At 43.4% G+C, this 14,727-nt stretch overlaps 1 protein-coding gene and 1 long non-coding RNA gene across 2 annotated transcripts in view; one reads left to right on the top strand and one right to left on the bottom strand.

The window, feature by feature from the left end:
• The window catches only part of LOC122460558, a 49,482-nt gene that overhangs the window by 17,900 nt on the left and 16,855 nt on the right, over positions 1-14,727 (top strand). The gene's annotated exons all lie outside the window — the stretch shown is intronic.
• LIN52 (lin-52 DREAM MuvB core complex component) overlaps positions 11,264-14,727 on the bottom strand; it is a 72,001-nt gene continuing 68,537 nt past the window's right edge. The window contains exons 6-7 of the transcript XR_006281927.1: positions 12,927-13,136; positions 11,264-12,552 (exon numbers count right to left, since the gene is read on the bottom strand). The gene's annotated coding sequence lies outside the window, so the exon portion shown is untranslated. The remainder of the gene's footprint in view (positions 12,553-12,926; positions 13,137-14,727) is intronic.

The raw sequence follows: 14,727 nt of genomic DNA, 5'->3' as shown, positions 1-14,727 counted from the left end.
AGCATTGCATGTTCATTAGGCAAGTTTCCCTGGTTGAAGGTTTCTTTCTTTCCAGTAGTGTCTTTTAGTCCTCAGCAGGACACTTGATCTAGCATCCTGAACAACCAAGTCTGAGAGACTTCAATCTGGGTAGAGAATCTCACCATGGCTCTGAGACAAGATACTAGATGGAAGTTCTTGAGTGTCCCATCAAACTAGCCGCTTGGAGCTTGGTGCAGCAGATGAGCTCCCAGTAAAGCATAGACAGATGGTTGGCAGCAAAGTTTGGACTTCTGTCTGAAAGAAGAGTGGCTTTGCGTTGATTTCTGGTCCCCTGGAAGTTGGAAGAGCTTTGGATCCCAAAAGAAGTGGATGTACTTCTAACTAAAGGTATGCAGAGACCCAGAGACCTGAGTGTTGCCCAAGAGACTTTTACCTTCTTCAAGATATCCTATGTCCTTTCATTAACAAATTGGGACCCTCACACAGGCAGGGTCTATGGTCAGCTCTCTATGGTCAGAGCCTCCCATGGCAAACTGGAGTTCATTAGCTAGGAGGATCAGCACAGACCTGGCAGCTGTATCAGAAGCCTCAACATTTCAAACAGCTTAGAAATTGGGCTCGGCCACTATCTGAAGCTCGGTCATGATGCACTTCCCCTCCTTTCTCAGTTCATCTGAAAGCTGATCTAACAGAGTATAACATTATCTGATTAAAATATGACCATATAGTTGCAACCACTGTTATATATTTGCAACAAATCTTCTACAAAATGTGGCATGCAATATTGTCTTTTAAAAGGTTATGATTTGCTGGTTATGATTATGCTATCTCTATGCATGTATTATTTTTGTATTTGATATTATAAATATTGGTTCTATATCTGGATTTCAAATGTTTTCTCCTGGGGTAACGCCCACAAGGTAGTTAGCCAGCACATCTTGGAGGGACTATTCAAATTAAGTGGCCCATCAAGAAACACTTGACTGACAATGGACCATGGGAGATGCCCATCTACACTGAATGGACTGTCCAGCAAACGTGCTGTTTGAGGTATAGGTAATAGCTTCTACTGTGTCCAAACCTTCATGCATGGGCATGTGACTTGCCATGCGACTCCAAACACTATCTTGTCACCTGTAATTTTCCACTAGCTGTGCTGACATTTTTGTTTAAAAACAATGGTTTTCCCTCCACATGGCAGAAGATATAAAAGGCCCTGGAAACACCTCCATTTTGCCTCTATCCTGCTCCAGCCTCTTTCCTGCCCAAACCTCTGGACTATAATAATGGGAGCATTCTAACCAATGGACTGAGGTCCTTCTAATGATTTGGAAGCAGTCAGAGACTTGACTTAAGCCAGCAGTTTATTCCATCACTTCTACAAGCCTGAACCAAGAACTTTGCAATTACTGTATGTATTTGATTTCTTTAACCAATTTTAACTCACCTTTCTTTCTTTTATGAATTTAGATTTTAGATACTAATGGATTGGCATCAGTGTGATTTTTGGGTAAGATCTGAGTTATATATTGACCTGGATGGGCGGCTTGTCCTTTGGGATCAGAAGAACCTATTATTTGATAAGACTGGTTGTAAAGAACCATTTACCTTTAAAACTAGTATTTTCAGTGGTAATACAAGAGCTGGAATGCCTGAGGAAACTGCCTTATGACTTCTTGTTAGCCAGTATGGTGAAACAGAAGTTTACTTTTGTTGCTGGTTTGGTATATTCTATGGGGGATTAGCCACCAGTCTTGGGGTATATCTGCCCTGTTTCTCAGCAGTTCATCCTGAATTTGGCACTCTCAGTTGTGGCCCACTAAGGCACGGTTACACAGGGACAGTAGCTCATCCTAAGGAGGAGGATATGCTTTTCCAGCACTGCCTGATGATTGGGTATTCTTATCCATAGAAGGACTGAGGAATAAGTTTTATGTGTCAACAACTCCAACTGACCGGCATCTACCTCTAGGCATGAATCTAGAGGTTCCACCATGGCAAGGTGTTTTCATTGGCTATAGCTACACTAGATAGCTGTAGTAGATAACCTTAAGTTAGGTGGAGTAAAGTATTCAAAATGCTTCTGAGGAGATTGCCTTCTTCAAGATGGGATGTGGTATGAGAGCTACAGATTCATCTGGTAAGTCAAGAAAGGTATTTCCTGCTCAGGTGCCTCAAACCCTTCCTCCTCCAGTTCTGACACCTGAGATGAGATGGTTAGATTTCTGCTCCTTAAAAGATAGATATCTGTGGAGAAGACTTCCATCTATCCCTATCTGGAGATCAGTTCCTAGACTCTGGCTCCCAAGACTGATGTAAACAAGGGAAGGAAATCAAGGCTTCATAAGGATGAAGATGTAGAGAAGATCTTTACAAGTCCAAATGACCCAGGGACAGGGCATGGACAGAGTAGATGCTGCTCCAGGAGAAGGATCCTTGCTGTGATCTGATCAAGTGGTGATAAGAAGGCCTAAGGCAGCATGCCAAGAATGCTGGCACAGGCTTCAAGCTGCCATTGGGGATGAAGTAAGACTGAGACTGGGGCCCCTTAGAGCCAAGGCCTCACCTTTTCCAGGAGAGACTCCACCACAAGGCACAAAGAAAGGAAAAGAGTAAGTTTAAAAAGCTGACAAACCAACTATACTCAGAAATAGAACTCAAATGGGCAGACAGGACAAAACTGACGAGAGATAAGTTGAGGACCCTGATCTGAGCTTGGCGTTTACCACCATTATAGAGGGTTTAAAGGAACTGAAAGGCAGTTGGGATGATTCCCCAGCAAAAAGGAGGAAGGGATGGGAGAGTAGTGGCCCCAAAGTCTATTGTTTGCTCGACATTTCCAAGCTCCCAAACAGGGAGATGTTTCTCTTGAGAGTGAAGAGCTATATGGCCAGCTCTTGAAGGAGAAGACAATGCTTTCCTCTGTACCCAGTAATGGCATGGCTTGGAGGTTGTAGAGAGCTCTAAGTAGTATGTATGGTATTAAGGAATTGCAATGAAGTATAAGTGTCCCTCCAAGCCCTCCACTCGTGACTGCATGCACTCCATGACTGCATCGTTAATAATCCATTTGTTCACTTTTCTCCCATAACACTCTTTCTCTCATGCCATCCCCTAAGCATGGAAAAGCTTTCCTGAACATGACTGCAAGGTGACTGCCCTCTCCTCTTCAAGTCTTTCTTTAAGATCCAACTCTGCCACAAGCCTACAAGAAATAGCCAACTAAGACATCCCTTAATTTTATTTCTTCCTTTACAAAAAAGGTAAATCAAAGCTTTCAGTACCCCATTATATCGCACACTAACCTTGAATAATGGTTTTATCTTATCAATATTACCCCTGTTCTCCTTCACCCAACCCCTCCCTATATCACGTCTGAAATTTTGTATGATCCTCAGGACAGGGTCATGTCTTTTTACTTATATTGGGAAGTGTCTAGTACACTTTTGCACGTTCCTAAAAATAATACGTGGACATAGCAGAGAGGGAGAACTACAGTCTGAGCTTACTGAAGAGAACAGAAGATTTTTGATAGGCTATGGAAGACATACTGGCAGTTCCTCTAACCTAGTGGAGAACAAAAACATTCATTCAGATGGAACATAACCCTAGAGAAATGGCAGACTATAGACCACATGACTTTGCAGGTATGCTAGGGAGGTGTGACTGCTTGGTACAATGGAGCAATATTCCCACCATCCTCTGCAAAAATAACAAACAGAGGGGGAAAATTACTTCCCCGAGCCAGATACATTTAACCAGAAAGTGGTAGGCCCTGGAGCCTCCATCAGAACAAAAATGGTTTAAACAGGTTCAAAACACAGCTGAAACAGAGAAAGCAACTTTGAAAATTCTAGGACAGACAGACAAGACATCATCCCCTCATGCTGAGGACACTGATTTAATTTGGCAGTTGGATAGATCCCTAGTTTAAAAAACTATCACATCCACATACAGGTTTAATTGTTTCAAAAGAATGGGTAGGTGAGGAATCAACATCAACCAGCAATTCCTTGTAGTGGTTACTCATGTTGCTTTATAAAGTTAAGAACTGAATTGATAAAAATTGTAACAGTAAATTAAAATTCTCACCACCACTTTCCCTCTCAACACCCACTGTCCTTTTCTGTTGCTGATGCAACACCCTCCTCGTTCACCTGAGACACGACCGACTCCTCCATTCTCTTGGGCAGGCCTCCATGGCTACACAGGTCTTTCTGGTTGCACGCTTACCCGCATAGCTGCAATCTCTGTCTCTAGTACCATCTCCATCTCTATGCCAGTTAGACATATATCTACTCTATGGCATCCCACAAGCTCAATGCATCAGCATTCTGTTTTCTATCTTCTATCTCTCCATTCTCTCTCAATTTTTAACTGTAACTAGTGCTTTTAAGCAAATGATACACGGTATCTGAACATACCTTTCAATGCTTCCTATGGCTCCTCCTGAGCCACCCTCTCTATCTGTCTTGACTGAGTGAATTTATGGGTTATTATTGGTCTCAGCTTCCTTCACCTAGAAGTCTCACAGATGGAACTATTTCCCTTGGGCAAGAGGAGCCTCCTCAAATGTACTTTTGTCTCCCTCCTCGTCTCAGACCTCAAATAGGCTGATGCCCGGTCTGTCTGGGATTGTCCCAGTCACCTCCATGTTACCTGCTGTAAGTTTTCCCAGGTTTCACAGTCCTTGCTGCACAGGTCTCCATGAGGATACTGACAGCTGTTCACCTGCTGGGAGTTAGGATGTCTTGATCCCAGCTTTACATCCTTGGTGTTTATTCCCCAGATTCTCTCCACCCACATGTCCATTTCACACCTCTGTAGGGTGTAAGCAGACATGCTTCATTTACTGTGGGGTCACTGGAGTGCAGCCAGTTGCTCTGCAGTACTCTGCCAGTACAATCTCCAAGCTGACTGTTTTAACCATTCTCCTGCCCTCTGGCAGTCCGATAGGTTTGTCCCAAGTTAGACCCCTTTCTGTCTCTCTCTCTCTCTCTCACACACACACACACACACACACACACACACACACACACACACACACACACACACACACACACACACAGCTTTCTTTGCTCATCCAGAGAGGCGGTTGGGATTTTGGATGCACCAGGTGCAGCTACTGGGACTGCTGGTTGGAGAAGCATTTGCTTGAGCCCGTTAATTAGCACAGTAGCAGTGACTGTGTTCCATTAGCCAGCCCATGTGGTAGGATCCCCTCCCCATCCACCAGCCTTTCCCCTAATGAGATCTGGAAGAGGGACACTCACAAAACACTGCCTCAGAATAATATTCTGCTTTGTCCACACCGGTAACGAGAGCTGACAGGATCACTACGTCCATTTCTCTTCTAATTAGCACACTTCCAGCTAGGCCTGAGCCAGCAGCCGGAGATAAGCGATCGGACAACCGTACCGAATCACAAACACAAAGAGGCCCATTCCCCATAATTAGGTGAGACAATCCCTCAGTCTTTTCTCGGCTGGAGCTTGCCGGTAAGACTCTCGCTGTTTTGGTAAGTCCCAGCAACACAAGTTACACGTCTCCCCAGGACACTAATAAGCCCCTAATTGTCTTCCGCTTCACACAGCTCTTACCCCAGGTCTGACTTGGGGGAATTCTCCTAACAAGTGACAGCCAGCACTCCTTGTGCCACAAACAGCAACAGGAGCTGCCTCTCGGGCAGTTACACTAGAAAGGGAAAGTGGATGAGCAGTCACAAAGCAACCGAGCATCTGGGGCCAGTCTAATGCAGAACAGGGACCGAAGGGAAGAGGCCAGAATAGCTGGCATCAACTAAGTGTTGCTGGTGAAAAAGACTGTCCCCAGCCTACCCCCATCCTTCCCTCCTCCTTCTCCACTGCTCAGCCATCAATCCACCTTCCATCTTGCCCTATTCCAATCATCAGCTTGCCTTCTCTCTTCTTGCCTCTCTCTCCTGCTGTCTGCTCCCTCATATATTTGTGTAATAATCTCTTCAGAGCACAAGGATCTGAAAACAAGCAGTTGCTTTTAGCTCATTCCAAAGCAGACACTGTTTTGCATGTTACCTTGGTTTTGGAGGCGAGGAGGGGGCAACAGTGAATTCTGACAATATGGGGAAGCTGCAGATATTTCGGCTTAAATGACCACAAAGATTCCCCTTTGGGGCTTTCCCTCTGTCTGATCATACTACACCTAAAAGGAAATGCAGGACAGTGGTTGAAACAGGGTCTGCCAATAGAGCTAAGCAGTTGCATTTCTCCAGTGAGACAGAGAACCATGGTCTGCCATCAATATTCAAACTCAGAAGAAGCATGTAGAAAGGTAATTCCTAAATGAGACCCTTTCATTTCCAGTGAATTTACAAAGGGTCTTATGGCCTGGTTTTTAAAGATTAAGGCTGGCCAGAAAACAAAAAATCTTTTTGTGAAACATTTCAAAATTTGTTTTCTGTCCAATGCCGAACAAAAACAAGACTCTGTCACAAGGGGGAGAGGTGTGGGAGACAGATTCAGGTCCCTGCTCAAAATCAAGCAGAAGAGAGTCTCCCTCTCTCTCTCTGGTTTTAACCTGAGACACCTTCCTGACGAAACTGTTATCAAAACTGACGTGTCTCCAAAAAATATTTCAATTTTTCACAAACTGGTATTTTTCAACAGAAACTGTCTTGTCAAAAATATTTCAATCAGCTCTATTAAAGTTGCCCAGCCACCTGCAGCTTCCATTGACATCAGTGTGACTTGTAGGGTAATCAGCACTTCTGGAAAATCAAGCCAAGTCAGACCACTGTTTTAAATCTACCCATTTTACGGTTCTCAGTAGAGGAGAGAATTTGGGGAGTAGGGAGACAGGGGGACAAGCGGTGGTAAATTAACCAATGCTGGCTATAGGAAATGGGCAGGAGCAGATGATTCGCTAGAATGGCAATTGCGATTAGTTTATATATAATTATAAATAAATAAAAATTCGTAATGGCTAGTTAGAGGGGCAGCTGGAGATAGTTTATACAGGGAGGGGAAAATAGAAACACCATGGACCCAACAAACCAAATATCCATCCTGACCCTGTTCACTTCACTGGTATCTTGTATCACACTGCTCCTCACTTTGTTTAGACTGTGAGCTTTTTGGAGCAGGGACTCATTCATAGACTTTAAGGCCAGAATGGACCATCATGATCAGTCTGACCTCCTGCACATTGCAAGCCACAGAACCTCACCCACCTTCTCCTGTAATAGATCCATAACCTCTGGCTGAGTTACTGAAGTCCTCAAATCTTCAGTTTAAAGACTTCAAATTACAGAGAATCCACCATTACTCTAGGTCAAGTCAGCAAGTGACCCTTGCCCCATGCTGCAGGGAAAGGTGAAAAACTCCCAGGCTCTCTACCAATCTGATCTGCGGGGAAATTCCTTCCTTACCCAAAACATGGCTATCAGTTAGACCCTAAACATGTCGGCAAGACCCACCAACCAGACACCTGGGAAAGAATTCTCTGTAGTAACTCAAGAGTCCTCCCCATCTAGTGTCCCATCTGTAGCTGTTGGAGATATTTGCTAATAGCAGTTGTGGATGGGACATATGTTATTGTAGGTAATCTCTTCATACCACCCTTTCTATAAACTTATCAAGCTCAGTCTTAAAACAAGTTAGGTTTTTTGCCCCCATTACTCCTCTTGAAAGGCTGCTCCAGAGCTTTACTCCTCTAATGGTTAGAAACCTTTGCCTAACATTTCAAGCCTAAACTTGTTGATGACCAGTTTATATCCATTTGTTCTTGTGCCAACATTGGCCTTTAACTTAACTTCTCTCCCTCCATGGTGTTTAACCCTCTGATGTATTTATAGAGGCAATCATATCCCTCCTTTAGCCTTTGTTAGGATAAACAAGTGAAGCTCCTTAAGTCTCCTCTAGTAAGGCAGGTTCTCCATTTCTCTTGTCATTCTAGTATCCCTTTTCTGTACTTGTTCCAGTTTGAATGAATCTTTCTGAAACATAGGAGACCAAGGTTGCACACAGTATTCTAGATGAGGTCTCACCAGTGCCTTGTATAATGGCAATAGCACTTCCCTGTCTCTACTGGCAATACCTTGCCTGATACAGCCTAGGATTGCATTAGCCTTTTTCACGGTCACATCACATTGGCAGCTCACAGTCATCCTATGATCAACCAATATACCTAGGTCTTTCTCCTCCTCTGCCACTTCCAACTGATACATCCACAGCTTATAGCAAAAATTCTTGTTCTTAGTTCTTAAGTGCATGATGTTTCACTTTGTACTATTAAATGTCATCCCATTTCTACTACTCCAGCTTTCAAGGTCATCCAATCTTGTATGATATTCCGGTCCTCCTCTGAATTGGCAATGCCTCCCAACTTTGTGTCATCCGCAAATTTTATTAGCGCACACCCACTTTTTGTGTCAAGGTCATGAATGAAAATGTTAAGGATTGGTTTTGGGATGAATCTTATTTGAGAAACTCCATTAGCAACCTCCCTCCAGCCTGACAGTTCACTTTCAGCATGACCTGTTGTAATCTCCCCTTTAACCACTTCCTTACCCATCTTTTGATCCTCATATTAATTCCCATCTTCTCCAATTTAACTAATAATTTCCCATGTGGAAATCTATCTGATGCTTTACTGAACTCCAGGTAGATTAGATCCACTGCATTTCCTTTGTCTAAAAAATCAGTTATCTTCTCAAAGGGAGCTTTGTCTGGCACAATTGACCTTTTGTGAAACCATCTTGTATTTTATCCCAATTACTATTTACCTCCATAGCTCTAACTACTCTCTCTTTCAAAATTTGTTCTAAGACCTTGCATAAAATTGAGGTCAAACTAACAGACCCGTAGTTTCCCAGATCACTCCCCCCACCCTTCTTAAATATAGGTACTATATTTGCAATCCTCCAGTCAAAGGGTATAACTGCATAGTTTAAAATTCATTAAAATCCTTGCTATTGATATTTCAATTTCACGTGCCAGTTCCTTTAATATTCTTGGATGGAGGTTAGCAGGCCCCCCAGTTTGGTCCCATTAAGTTGTTTGAGTTTGGCTTTCACCTCCGATGTGGTAATTTTTACTTCCATTTCCTTGTTCATATTAGCCACCTTGCCACTGCCCCCATGCTCCTCATTACCCTTAATAAAAACTGAAGCAAAGCATTCATTTAGGTATTGGGCCACACCTAGATTATCTTTAATCTCCACCCGATCCTCAGTGTTAAATGGCTCCACTTTTTTCTTTGTTTTCTTTCTCCTTATATGGCTAAAGAACCTTCTACTATTTTAATTTTTTTTGCTAGGTACAATTCCGTTTGACTTTTGTCAGTTCTCACTTTTTCCCCTATATTTTTGACCTCCAAGAGGTAACTTTCTTTGCTTCCATCCCTTCTTCCATTCCTGGTGGGCTCTCTCTTACTAACCTGTTTGAGATGCTTGTTCATTCAGTTTGCTCTGCAATCCTTCCCTACAAATCTTTTCCTCTTGCCAGAAGCTGAGAATGGGCAACAGGGGATGGATCACTTCATGATTACTTGTTCTGTTCATTCTCTCTGGGGCACCTGGCATTAGCCACTGTCGGAAGACAGGATACTGGACTAGATGGACTTTTGGTCTGACCCAGTATTGCCGTTCTTATGTTCTTGAGGTGCAAGCTTCAGATACTTTAAGTCAAAGTTGAAGAAACCTATTACAAGTCTCCTCCGCAAAAAGATTCTTGATTCAGTCCATTCCACTTCCCTAATTATTTCCCTTAATTTTTTTTAAGTTTCCCTTTTGAAATCAAGGACCCTAGTTGTAGACTATTTTTGTTCATCCGTCCATTTAATTTAAACTGAATTAACTTATCAAATCAAGGTTGTTCTCTACAACCAGTTCTTCTATGAAGTTCCCACTACTTACCAATACTAAATCTAAAATGGCATCACCTGTTGGTGGTTCGATGATTATTTGGTGAAGAAATCTGTTGGCTACTTGTAATGACCTTCACTCTCTGTTGGGGCACCACCTTGTGGCCACATATGGGGATTAGCTCCTTCAGGTCTGATTCTCCCCTTCTAGTAGTTGCTCACACCATGCCCTCCCTCCCCTCCCCCACATCTTTGCTCTGCAAGACTCGCAGTACTCCCTCTTCATGACTCAGTCCTCTGGCCAGGTCACTGTACAGCCCTCCCCTTCCAGGGTATCAAAGTCCCACTGGATCTGCTGCCGACATGTTGTTCCAGACAGCCTTTTAGTCCAAGATGAGGCCCTATGCCACTTTCCCAGTGTCTGGCACGGGAACCCAGGTCCAACTACTAGTCTGCGTTCCCGCCCAGAGACCCTATATCCAGGAACTACAGTCTGCTTGCTCCCAGACCCTGTCACTATTACCCTGGACTCCCTACTTTCCTTCTCTATCTTCAGGCCCCTCGCCACTGGGTTTACCGGCCCAAACTCCCTCCTTCCAGGGAGTAACTGTAGACTACCTCCCCTTTTTGACTCCTTGTCAAACTCTGTAGCTCCAAACAACCTTCTCTTCTCCCAGGGAGTGACTGCAGACTACTTCCCCTGCAGCCCCCTTCTGTTCTCTGCTTCATCCCTTTATACAGGCCCAACCTGCTCCTTTCTCAGCTGAACTTTAACTTTCATGAAGCTTTATTGATCCCTGGTCTCCTCTAGGTGCAACATATAAGGTTAACTGACCTAATTTAACCTGCTCTGCGTTGTGTTGGGTGGACACCCCATCATTTATCTGGGCCCTACCATGACAAGTAGTACTTGTCCTCCAATCTATATCTGGGAAATTAAAGTCTCCCATAATCACACAATTAGCAATAGTATTTATTTCATTAAAAATATTAAAGAGGTCTTTAATCATATATAAATCAGACCCTATGGTCTGTAGCAGACCCCAAACACTATCCCAATGGGGCCTCTGATACCTTTCTTTCCCAAAGTGATTTTGACCCAAACAGATTCTGCTTTATACATTCCATCACTTTTAATTTCTTTACAGTATACCTTGTCATTAATATACAATGCTACTCCACCATCTTTACCTTTATTTCTGTCTTTTCTGAACAGCCCATACCCTTCAATACCTATACTCCAGTCATGACTACTATTCCACCATGTTTCAATTAGCCCTATAATATTTGGTTTCACTTCTTGCACTACTAGTTCTAGTGCTTCCATTTTGTTACCCAGGCTCCTGGCATTGACGTACAAACATCTGATTTGTTTCTGCTTGGCTTCGGCCACATTCCTTGCCCAATTAGGTAAAGTTGTTTTACGGCCTGTATCATCTACCTGACTTAACATCATCAGCACCAATACTGTCTTTCCTCTTGTCCATTCTTCTACCCTCTGTTGTTCCTTTCTTCATTGCTGTATCATCTTTTACTTGATTTTCCTCCCACCATTATAGATGCATCTCCAAACTGTATCCCCGAATTCCTAATTTAAAGCTCTTTTAATCAGTTGTGCTCCATTTCAGAAGTCTATTTCCCTCCTTACTCAGGTGGAGTCCATCCCATGAGAACAATCCTCTGTTGGGGAATGCCTCCCAGTGGTTGAACATTCCAAAGTCCGCCTTATAGCACCATTACCTGAGCCATCTGTTGATCATCATAATCTTGTCTTGCCTTTGCTCTCCTCTTCTAGGGAGGGGGAGAATCCCACTGAAGATCACCTGAGTCTCCATTTTTTAAACAGTCTTCCCAGCCTGTCATAAACTTCCTTGTGTGTCCCAGTGAGAATCTAGCCATGTCATTTGTTTCCACATGAAGGACAATCAGTGGATTATTTCCTGCTCCTATTAGGATCCTCTTCAACCTCGCATCCCATAGCTTAATTCCCAGCAGACAGCACATCCTTCTGTTCTCTAGTTCAGCACTGGTGACAGGTCTGTCTGCTGTTTTTAGTAGAGAGTTCCCAATCACACAGACCTGCCTCTTACTGGTGTTGGTGTGATTATCTGGCCTTCCCCCTTCTATTCTTCCTGGCTACAAGTCTTCTTGTCTTCTGTTCTCACCTGCAATCTTCTGCGAGACATCTCTTAACCTCCTGGGGCTCTGAACTCTGGCTCTCTTCTGGTAAGGTTAGCCACTCCTCTCTTCTTCCGTCCTCTCCCATCTTCTGGTATAGCCTGCCCCTCTCCCCTTCCTTTTCCAACTCAACAAACGTGTTCCTTAGCTCTATTTTGCCATCACTAGCCAGTCTTTTCCTCTGCCGCCTCCTTGTAGTCATGTTTTCCTCGGCCACTTTCTTCATCCAGCAGTCTACCCTCACAGCTCTCTGGTCCAGATTGCACCTGCAAGCCTTGAGGTTTCGCTTCAGTCTCCTCTTGCCTTCCCTCCATCCTCGACTCCAATACCTTTCAAAATTCTGCCACAGTTTCTAGCTGCATCTCCAAACCTCGGATCTTCTCTTCCATCAGATGTATTAGGTGGCACTTCACACAAACAAAGCACCTGTCAGATACCCTCTCCAGGATAATGTACATCCCGCAGCTTGCCTATCCAGTCATCTTCATTGTCTCTTCCATTCCTCGAGTCACCACCACTGCTGCAGATGTCATAGCCTTCCCTCCTAAACTCCTATCAAGAAGGAAAACACACATACACACAAATACAAAATCAGCACAAATCCCCTCCCCAAATTCCCTTACAAACTCACCTGTTTTTAGCTCTATTTGCTGCCTCCTATGCCACCTTCTAAGTGTTTGCATAGCACCTACCACACCTTGGGGTCCATTACAATATAAATAAATATTAATATCAAGAATAACCCTGCCCTCAGAAGTAGCATATACCTGATGCTTCAGAATAAGGTGCAAGACCCCAATAATGCACCTGGACAATTAGATATATTGTTATATATATATATAATTGCTATATTGTGTTAGGCGGTGGGGAGTTTGGAGAATCCTAAGATTGCATTAACTCACATTAACACATAACTGCATAATTACCACAGTGATCCTGATTCACTCTCCACAGTCAAGTACTTCCTCTTTGCAGATATCTTGTCAATAAATAGGGTCTGAAGTCATTCATACTGCCCAATTCCTTGATCGGTGATTAATAAGGAGTTTCAGGCTCTCTTCTTTTCCCTCGCCAAGCTGTCTGTAAGAGGGACAGGCAGAGACTATGCAAGGGTTCACTGGTTAGTGATTTGTGTTCTAGGAGTCAACGTGAAAATTAGAGGTCAGCAACACAAACCTAACAAGGAAACACCAATTCTGTGCGAGACTCAGCTGCCTGGGATCAGCTGTTCTGCACAAAGGGTTGTGATGAACAAAGTCAAGTCTAAAAATCAGTAGTTTCGGTGGATAATGAAGCAAAGAGCTTTCCTGCTGAGAATTCCAGTGGCAAAAACATATGTTAACTTGGCCATATTGCATGTATGACAAAGAATATAGAGTGTGGGGTTATACTATGAAAAGGTTTTTTTAAAAAAAATATATTGAAAGCTGTGGTTGGGTTCATATTGAGATGGGAATCTTAGATTTTGAATTTCCTCATTTGTGTCCATTTTATCATTAGACTTATTTATAAGTAAGGCTAAGATCTTGTCATGGTTATTTTTAATAAAAGTGACGGACAGGTCAGGGGCAATAAACAAAAATTAACAGAAGTTGTGACCTGAGAATTTTGCTGCTGTGGCTCCATGGTTTCCCCTGCCATCCTGGTGGCTGGGAGCTGTGTGGTTCCCCACTACCCATGGCAGTTGGAAGCTGTAGGGTGACCATATTTCCTAAAGAGAAAATGGGACACCTCAGCCGCTTGCCCAAGGCATCCCCTTTCCCCTCTCCCGCACGAGGCTGGCACCTGTTGCTGGAACCCTAAGGCGGGTCCACTCAGGAGTCTGACATTTGTCTCTGAAAACTTGCAGGAGGCCCCCCATCGCTGGAACCCTGCCAGGGCCCCGCTGGCTGCCAGCTGCATTCCCACAGACCCTGGGGCTGAAGCAGAAAATGTCACAGAGGTCTCTGGAAATCATGGATCCATGACTTTCATGACCTCCGTGACATAAACGTAGCCTTATTTATAAGAAATACAAAAGTTACTGAGGCATGTGCATGCCTGGGTTCCCACCCAGTGACCTACAGGTAAGAATAATCTTACATCTCTAGAGTGCCTTTCATCTCAAAGGATCCCGAAGCCCCAGACCGGGCCATTAGGGTCCATGAAATCCTCAGCCATATGCCTTCCCTCACCTTGTTTTTTTGAGAAAATATCAAGCTAATCTCAGCTTTCATTTTTAAAAAGGTAGGGATAAATTCTGGCCCTTCTGAATTTAATGGAAGTTTTGCAATTAAAGTCAACGAGGCCAGGATTTCACATCTAATCTTTAACCCTCTTCATTGCAGAGATAGCCTGGAAAATGTAAAATAGGGGCTAGTATGGAAAATTTGGTGTGTGACATTTCCTAAAAATCACAGATTATTCAAAGTCCTCCCTACAACCTCAAGCATTAGTGAGACTCCTCAGGTGAAAAAGGTGTTTGCAGGATCAGACCCAGCTTTTTGTATTTTACATTTCTTCAGAGTTTTTTTCTTTTAAAAAAAGGATAAGACTCACAAAACGGCAGTTTTCGGCTGCCCACAACTGTTCAAGACTAGGATTCCATAGTAGTACATTCACTCTGAGTACACTACAAATTATTGTGAAGATTCATGGCTCCAGTTCCAAGGGAAAGTAGTAAAACTGATCGGTGACTATTAAACCAGCTTTGTAGGGACATCAGAAAAAAGACACAAATTTCTAGGA

The sequence above is a fragment of the Dermochelys coriacea genome, chromosome 6 (assembly GCF_009764565.3).
Source record: "Dermochelys coriacea isolate rDerCor1 chromosome 6, rDerCor1.pri.v4, whole genome shotgun sequence".
Classification (NCBI taxonomy): domain Eukaryota; kingdom Metazoa; phylum Chordata; order Testudines; family Dermochelyidae; genus Dermochelys; species Dermochelys coriacea.
The sequence above is the reverse complement of the archived record's forward strand: the minus strand, read 5'-3'. Positions and strand labels throughout refer to the sequence as shown.